Source organism: Corvus hawaiiensis, chromosome 1 (assembly GCF_020740725.1).
Source record: "Corvus hawaiiensis isolate bCorHaw1 chromosome 1, bCorHaw1.pri.cur, whole genome shotgun sequence".
Lineage (NCBI taxonomy): Eukaryota > Metazoa > Chordata > Aves > Passeriformes > Corvidae > Corvus > Corvus hawaiiensis.
Genome location: NC_063213.1, coordinates 8,857,768 through 8,867,440, shown reverse-complemented (window position 1 = coordinate 8,867,440; position 9,673 = coordinate 8,857,768).

Here is a 9,673-nt window from a genome sequence, read left to right as displayed (position 1 = left end):
TATCCAGAAAATGCTTGACTTGGCTTTTCCATACAGTACTATTGGTTTCAGGAACAATGTTCACAGCGTGTTGTATAGAGCTGGGCCTTTATTTTAGCCATCTGCATTTCTCCTCTAATTTATTGACTTCTCCAGTTCTGATGATTAGGTCAGGCAGTGTCACATGCTTCAAGTACCAAGGCCAATTAACACTCTTTCTGGGTGACCAGGATTGCTGATCGATTAAGCTGCTCCGTCCCACTGAGATTCCTTGCTGTTGCAAAGGCCGGCACACGGTCATATAAAATACATTGAAATAGAATTAATGAAAAGGCAGGCCTGAATGACAGCTGAAATGTTTTTTTATTTCTGGAAGGAAACCAAGGAGGGGATTATTGGACTCCTCTTAGTTGGAAAGAAATAACAGCTGTTATTAAAAGAAGGCTTTCTGGGGATGGGGGAAGAATTCAGTTCAGAAAAATGGATAGAACCAGGTAAAATAATCTCTGAACAAAATAACCCTGTTCCTTCCAGAAAATGGTGAAAGTGGGAAATCATAGCAATAATAAAATTGAGGCTTCTTCTAAAAGATACACACATTTAACATATTCCCATGTACCCAGGAAAGATGTGTTTTTAAACAATATTCCAAAGCTGTATAGTTCATGTTCCTCAAATTTTTACACACCAAATGAAAATGAAATTAACTGAGTGCAACAAGGTACATGACCTTGAAGAGATGTGCTTACAATATTTCTTTTTGGACAAAAAAACATTCCAGCTTGCATGATGTTAAGAGGGACAAGTCTGCTGGATAGCCTTGCACTAGGTAAGAAGGGTGGTGAAGAAATGGAGAGGGGGTTTTGCTGCTGGAGGCGACTCTCAGCCCACATGGTACTGTGTCTTTCTGGCAGTGGATCAGACCAACCTGATCTACCACCAGAGACACCCCTTGGACATTGATTCATTTTTTCTTGCTCCTGAACAGAATAGGTAAAAAAGCAATCCACATCATTGCATAGAAAGCAAACTCTCATCATTTTTTCTGACTAAATACTTCAGAAGAGCACTGGGCATTTGCAGAACTAACACTTCAATGCAAGTGAAACTCGAATGAATAGCAGCACTTAGTACCAGCCTGCATCAGAATCATTGACTCATGGAACAGTCTAGGTTGAAAAGAGCCTTCAAAAGCCCATCCCCAGTGCAATAAGCAGAGATAACTTCCACTAGATCAGGTTGCTCAGAAAGCCTGTACAACCTGACCTTTAATGGTTCCAGGCATGGGGCATCTACCACATCTCTGGGCAACCTGTACCAGTGTTTCTCCACGCTTACCACAAAAAATTCTTCCTTTTATCTGGTCTAAATCTATCCTCATTTTTTTAAATCACTACCTCTTGTCCTATCATTGCAGGCCTTCATCTCAAGTTCTTATCTTTCTTATAAGCCCTCTTAGGTACTGAAAGGAGCTCCAAGGTCTCCCTGAAGCTCTCTCTTCTCCAGGCTAAACAACCCCAGCTCTCTCAATCTGTCTTCGTAGGAGAGGTGCTCCAACCCTCCGATCATTTTTGTGGCCTCCTCTGGACTCACTCCAACAGGTCCATGTCTTTCCTGTGCTGGGGATCCCTGAACTGGACACAGCACTCCAGGTGGGGTGTCACGAGAGCAGAGTATAGGGGCAGAATCACATTCTTTCACCTGCTGGCCATGCTGCTGTTGATGCAGCTCGAGATACAGTTGCCCAGCTGGGCTGCAAGTGCACATTGCTGTCTCATGTCCAGTTTTTCATCCACCAGCATCCCCAAGCCCTTCTGGGCAGAGCTGATTTCAATCCCGTCGTCTCCCAGGCCAGACTGATGCTGGGGGGTGCCCTGACGCAGGTGTAGCACTTTACACTTGCCCTTGTTCAATACTGCCAAGTTCCCATGGGCCACTTCTCGAGCTTGTCCAGGTCCCTCTGGATGGATCCCATCGCTCAAGCACATCAAGCACACCACTCAGCTTGGTGTCACCTGTAAACATGCTGAGGGTGCACTCAGTCTCGCTGTCTGTGTCACTGGTGAAGACATCAAATAACACTGGCCCCAGTACAGACCCCTGAAGGCACCACTTGTCACTGACCTCTATTTGGACATTGAGCTGTTGACCACCACCTTGTGGCTGTAAGTATCCAACCAATTCCTCATCCACCCAAGAGTCCACCCATTAAGTGCATATCTCTCCAGGTTAGAAAGAAGGATGTTCTGGGGAACCGCATCAAAGGCTTTATGGAACTCCAGATAAATGACGTCTGTAGCCCTTCCCTTGTCCACTGCTGGAGTCACCCCATCATAGAAGGCCACTAGATTGGTCAGGCAGGACTTGTCCTTGGCAAAGCCATGCTGGTTATCTCAAATCACCTCCCTGTCCCCCATGTGCCCAAGTAGGAGGACCTGTTCCACGATCTTCCCATGCACAGAGATGAGGCCAACAGGTTGGGAGTTCCCAGGGTCCTCCTTTCTACACTTTTTTAAGATGGGTGCAACATTTCCCTTTTTCCAGTCACCTGGGACTTCACCGGACTGCCATAACTTTTCAAATATCACAGAGAGTGGCTTGGCTGCTACATCACCCAAATCCCTCAGGACTCTGGGATGCATCTCATCAGATTCCATAGACTTATGTACATTCAGGTTCCACAGGTGGTCACAAGCCTGATGTCCTAGTACAGTGGCAAGGACTTTACTCCCATAGTCCCTGTCTTATGGTCCACTTGGGAGGTTTGGGAAGAGAGGTTGCCAATGAAGACTGAGGCAAAAAAAAAAAGTTCCTGTATGTTTTGAGTTATCCACACAGAGCAGGGCCAGAGCCATGGTAGAGAGGGAAGCTGAACCACTGGATGACAACAGCTTTTATCAGCTTTTTCAGGTAGCTGGAGCCCCAGGCCTCTCAGAGAAGCTCAGCAGAGGCACTCTAGCACATTTCACATTAAATGATACTCAACTTTCCATTTTTTTCTTTTGTAAACTGCCAAGAGATACTTCTCTGACACTAATGCGAGCTGAGCTGGCCCTGCAGTCTGCAGCCGCTGAAAAAACCATTTGGTGAGAATGCAGTCAGAAATGGGGCTTGGTAAAGGCAGAGCAAAGCTGGGATGAAAGGCAGGCAGAGGGTCCAATCTCCAGAGCAGGGCTCTGAGAGCACCAAGGTGGGAGAACACAACACAAAAGACATTTGGATTTTCCTTTCAGTTGAAAACTGGTATTTACCCAAGGGCAGCCATGATGTCCCAGCTCAGGTTTGCACCCTCTGTACCAGGCATAAACCCACCACAAGCTCTGCTCCAAAGGTTAAAGCCTAACTGCACAAAAGACATGAAAGTTAATGATGGAAGGAAGCAAATTATTACATTACTTGAAGGTAATATAGAAAACCTGAAGAGGTTCCTGGGCTGATAGACTGGGTTTGTCTGGCAGAACATCCTTCTGTGGGAAAAGGTCCTGTTGACTCCTTATCCTGGAATTTTCATGCATGGCAAATCCTGTCTCAGCCTGGCTGAAGATCTGACAGGCTCTGCATATGCAGAGTATCCTGTTAGCACCACTAAAGATTTGGATACAACAGACCCACACAGGACATTGTGAAAATGGGATTGCACTGTCTCCAAACCTTCTCTTGGGTATGTGCATGATTTCCCCTGTGATCTGCACCTTCTGGCTCTTTGGGCTGGATGGTCTCTAATGCCAGTCAATTCATCAGCTTTTTGCAAAAGAGAGAGTAATTTTGGAAAGCTGAAACATGGTCTTAATTAACATGCTATTGTGGTTAATCTGTTTTACCCATCCCTTAATGCAGAGAATCAATAGTTACAGACATCAAAGTTGATGACTTTCCTCATAGGAAAAGAAAAATCTATAAAACATAGATGGTTACACTTCTCAAAGCTGCAAATTAAAAACAATGAGTTGCACTAAACCTTACACCAAGGTGAAAGTTGCTGATACTTTAACTAAGCCTACAGCTGGCTCCTGGGCCAAAATTATTACACAGCCCTTTCAGGAGCAGGAAGACTGAGACAACTGCCTTCATAACCTTCCTAGCTTGAATGGTACCTCAGTACATTACTTGGTGGAGTTACAAAAGCAGTATTTTTCTTAATACAGGGCAACCAAATACAACAAATCTTTCAGATTTGTTGAGAAAAATTTACCAGACACAGTGTTAAATAGCCTTACCTGACTTTTAAAGTGATTGATGAAGGCCAAATGTGAATAATAAGATACTTAACTGTCAAAGATTTCTCTGCCATAGAGTATAATATTTTTTAATTTCAAAGTATGCAAGAAAGTTGTATCTTTGCAATAATTTGGCATCTTCTTTAATATTCGACAGACTAAAAAAAGCCAGAGACCTTGCTAAATTCCACCTGCTCTGGAGGAGTGGAAACCCAGCCACTGGGGGTAAGAGGTTTGTCCATCTTTGCAGTTGGTTGCTATGTGGTCTAGCTAAGATAATTAGTTCTCAAATTCATCATCTGTATAGGGTTTGCTCCTTTGCCTCTGGCAGATATGGCCACATTAGTTAGTGAAATGTTTTTAAATGTTTTCTCATAGCAGATTTTATGCAAAAAAAGATTTCTCTTGGCCTTCACAGAATATGCAGAGATTGAGGTTTACTATCTGTCTAATCACATATAATTTTACACTTACAATTTATTTAAATTTTTTTCTCTTTAGATCTTCTACAAAAGGCTAAAACAATACCCATACTCCTCAGACAATCAGAATATTGGAGCATTAACTCTAGGGAGGAGTTGTAGTTCTGACTCTGGGAAGGCAAACAGCCATTGTCAAGCAACTTGCAGTTTCAGTGCCAAAGTTTTGCTGCATTCCTTGTAGCCTCCCTGTGTGAAAAGGCATTTCCATTAGGTACTTAAAGGTCCAGAAACGAAGACTTAATCTGGTAGGTTTATTTATGGGCATGCAATGGGACACAAGGTGCTTTATGGTGCCTTTCCTTGACATTTGGCAGTGGCATGATCCATTTTGGTGTGAAATCACCAGATCAGAGCACATCTACCACAAATATCTGGGCTGTACCAAGCAGAGATTCTTCTTATGTTAGATACTTCACATAGAAATACTGACATTTTTTAGCCTTTAAAGATTTTATATTTTCCTTGGAGAATAAATTTTACAGAGATGCCTAAAAGCTAACCAAGAACTGAGTAGAGAGCACTGGGTAAGTGTAGTAGTCAGTCCCTGCTCAGTAGAGCCTTTGCAGTCTCAAATACCATTGTTTAAGGCTTTTTTTTCAGCTGTTGCTGTTTGAACACGGCTTTCAGTGAGGAAGCTGAGCAAACAGGTGCCTCCTCTGTAAAGGAAAAGCAGTTTTGGGGGTCTCAGAACCTCTGGGCAAATAGCAGAGTTCATGGTTGGAATTCTTGCTGCTGCACCTGGGGCATTCAAGTAACAAAGCTTTCAGTGCCTGACTGCCTGAGGAGGCACACAGGGTGAGTGAGGTGCAGCACCACAAATCCAGGTATCAAAGTAGACCCTTCACTGCACATCTCCTGTTATTTCAACTTCTGTGTCAGAAACATTCTCTCCCAATTTTCTTGTAAATCCTGACTGCTCTCGGCCTGACTTGGTGATTTTTCATCTTTTGAGTAGGTCCTGCCAAATGTGGTGAGTTTTACTGGACTTGTATAAGTACCGTGGTTTTAGTGAATCTTCAGTATGGTGTGCCTTGATCCTCAATGTTATTTCCTGTGCTCCCACAAAGACTGATGTCATCGTGACAGCATCTGAACAGGGAGTCCCAATGGTTTAGCTTGAGGCACTGTGTTCTCACTGGGGGAATTACAGATGTTCAAAGTGGAAAAAAAAAAAGAGAAAAATATTAGTTAAGTATCATTCCTCCTGGCACTAAGCAACCAAATTCCCAAAGGATTTTTGTAAAGCATCCCTCATAATATCCATCTCTTCATCTGATTAAAACCTCTTCTTTGTTTAAAAATAAGTCTTGAATCCTTTCAGTTTTCTAAAAATATTCACACTTTTAGCTGAGATGCTGCTAATTGGTGACAACTTTGTATTATGAGTCTTTCTAGTTTCTCATCAAATATAAGAGTCAGGCTTCACTGATTCTTTATGCTGATGTTAAAAGCTTTACACAATGGAGGCACTTTCACTGTTTTTTGAAGAATAGAGCTTGTTTGGGTTTTTTTCGCTTAATGTGCATGGAATTTTGAAGGTCATCTCCTCCTAAGGCTTCTGACCTGCCTTATTATTATTGTTTTCATATGTTTCTGTTCTCTTTCTCTGGCATCCTCTTGATAACAACTGAGAGTAGATGCTGTGTATTTTTAAGGTCTGCTGGTGAAACAAAGTCACGTCCACAAATAATTGAGCCCAAATCCAGTGCTATAATCCATGTGGGCAGGATGCAGATCCATTAATTCCATTAGGACTCCATGTGTAGGACAATCCTCTGAACAAACCCAGGGAAATCAATGATTTCTGGTAAGTTAAATTCGTTGACAGGAAGAGGACTTGCATATGGAATCGAAGTGACAGCACATATAGGATGAGATCCTCGCACTGTCCATGTCAGGGATGGGAGTTTTGAGTCAGTAGTTTAGATTCCATACATGGCTTGCTGTTTTCCTCCCTCCAAGTTTTACGGACATGCAATTATTTGCACAAGTAGGACAAGACTGGCAAATTCAATAAGGCAAGTTTTTGATAAAGGTCTTTTGCTAATTTAGTACTAGACCTGGAAAGAGAATATATAGCCTTAGGTTGTTGAGATTAATGAAGTGCATTTTGGAGGTGTCCTGAACTGGATGCATTAGCAAATAAGCCAAGAAAGCACCAGCAGACAAAACATGCAAAATGCTTGACTTAGGGACTACAGCAACAAAAGAGCTCACTGAGGAGCCAGAAGTAAATAAAACCACAGTAAAATAGGGATGCAATGGGCTGCTAGTTGCTCTGGGTTGAGCAGATACAGAGCGCCCTACATGGAAAGAGAGAGAAAATGGGAAATCCCTCTAGAAGATGCCAGGCTGACGTTGCCTCTGTACAGTAGAGCAAGCCATCTCTTATTATCACTTCCATCTCTCATGCTGGGTTTTGTAGTGTGATAAAGAATTAGGTTTAGCAAATTAGGTAAGGGAAAGGGAATTTGGAAATGACATCTCCAGTGATTGATGATACTAATAAGTATTGTGTCAAGGAGATTCCCTTCCCCCATCACACAGGGCACATCCATGCACAGCCTTGCACCCTGTCTGAACACAAATGTCACTGCATTCAACATATACCAAGCTATTTAGAGAGGGGGAATAAAAAATGTACACAACAATATTTATGCATGCAAAATCTGTACAATGCTGCTAAGTATACACACACTATTCATCCAAGTAGAAGAATGCAAAGAGGGACACAATTTATATGCACGGAAATATGTATATTTTTAAAATTCCCCTGCGTACATATCTCCCCTTACAAAAAGATAATGGAACCAAACCATGACAGATGATTGTTAATCTTGCGCTGCAGGAAACTCCAGCTCAGTTCCCTGGTTTTGCTTCATTTGAGGCAAAATTCAAACCATTCCCCTGAGGGGAAGGTGTTCTGCAGAGGAAATTTTTTTGCTTGAGCATGTTCATTCAAACAGGGAGTGCTGGCAGTAGGGTTATAGTAGGATGTGGGAGAGGAGTCACATTTCTCTGCATCAAATGATTCAGAGTAAAATTTGAACCTGCCTGTCACACATCAGTTCTTTAACCGCAAAGCTGGAGGGGGCTGCCAGGGTGGCAAGACTGGCAGAGGTAAAGATGAATATGGGGCCATATTTGTCCCTAGGCTGTCCACTGGGTGAACCATAGCTCCTTTAACCACCTTCCCAGGGTTTCAAAGGTACTGGATGGTGAAGTGGGGAAATACTGCATTTGAGGATCTTTAAGTCCTGTTTCAGCTTGAGCTGGAACACTTAACATATTCTCAGCTATGGGCAGCATCTGTATCCAGGAACTTTGGATAAACACAGAAGTATGTGGAAGCTTAATAATCCTTTTGTGACAGCAGTAGCACCCAGCTGATAGATTTGGGTGCTGAAGGATACCTAAATACCATTTGAAGAGCTGGACCTCTGTTGCTATGGTGATAAGAACTGTATAAAAAGCTACACAGAATGGAATAAAATATTGTATTTAAATAGATCCACAGAGATCTACAAATTTATTTCTTTTTTAGGTTTCATACCCATGCACACCACTGTGTGCCTGCCATAGCTGCAATCTCCTTCTTTAGTTTGAAACATGGGATTAGGCGACATGGCAGTGCACTCTGTGCTCTCCGTGCAGCTGCCAGCCCAGACGGTCAAAGACTTGGAGTACAGCAAAAACTGGAAATGTTACTTTTGCCCACACAACAGGAATGTGTTAATCACATAGGAGGTATGTGGTGAGTGATGCTAGAGGGTATTTGAAAGATGTAGATGTGTGTGTGTGTGTGTGTGTGGACAGCAGAGTTCTTTGTTCCAGACTAAATTGAGGGCTATCACCATATGGATATCTGCAAGCCTAAGACTTCACTTCAGTATTGCTTGCTCCTAAACACAGTAACAATAAAATTAATGCTGACTTCTCTCCCCAAGGTATTTCCTTCTCTCTCCCCAACATTTTAATCCAGAGCACAACCACTGTCAAGAGATAGATGGGGCCCCACACACACACTCGCTCCTCAGTCTCTGTGAGAATCATTTTAGAGCATAGAAAGACTTTGTTCTGCTGTCAGCTGAGAGGCAGCTTTTCACCACTCCAGCAAGCACAGTTTCCTTCCAGCAGGCTCCTTCTGAAGTTATCCTTAACTCTTCACACCATGATGAGAAACTCACGGTCAGCCCATTCAATGTAATGGCAAACACGCAGTTCTTCAGCTTACAATAGCATATGCATACAATTCTTTCAGTTCTCTGGTGCATTGGTTTTTAGAGCAAAACTTTTGCTCTCATTTCTATGTGTTCTAGTCTCCTGCTCTGTCTTAGTGTCATTTGAGAAGCCTGGAACTCAAAATACGCTAAAAATCTTCTGAATCACAGAATCACAGAAATGCTGGTTGCAATAGACACCAGAGATCTCTTATTTCCATCATCCTACTCACCTGGACTATCACCCACAAGGGACCAGGTCTGTGGCTTTTTGTAGCTGAGATGTGCAAACTTCAAAACATGGAAGTTGAATATTTCTGGTGAGCTCTTCCACTGCTGTGCCCCCTGCTGAAATCTTTTCTTAATGTTCAGACTGAAATCCCAAACCTCATTCTGTGGTCTTAGCGCATCTTGTAGTGCCTGGCACTACCAAGAAAGGTCTGGGTCTTTTGTCTTTGTAGCTGCCCATCAAATCCTTTTAGTTACAAGTTTGTCCCTTAGCCTTGTCTCCAGAAAGGCAGGACAGACCCAACTCCCTTGGCCTCTTCTTGTTAGCCATGAGCTCCTAACCTCATGCCATTTTGGTAGTCCTCCATTACACCTGCTGCAGTTTCTTCCTCTCCTTCTTCAGCTGGAGTCCAAACCAGACACAAAAAGCATAGATGGGATTTCATGAGAGCCCAGCACTCTGTTCACTGCTTGCTATCAGCCAGACATCAAGCCTCTGATTTCTCCCCATTTCTTCATGAAATCAAGGGGCACCTAAAAATCTGCA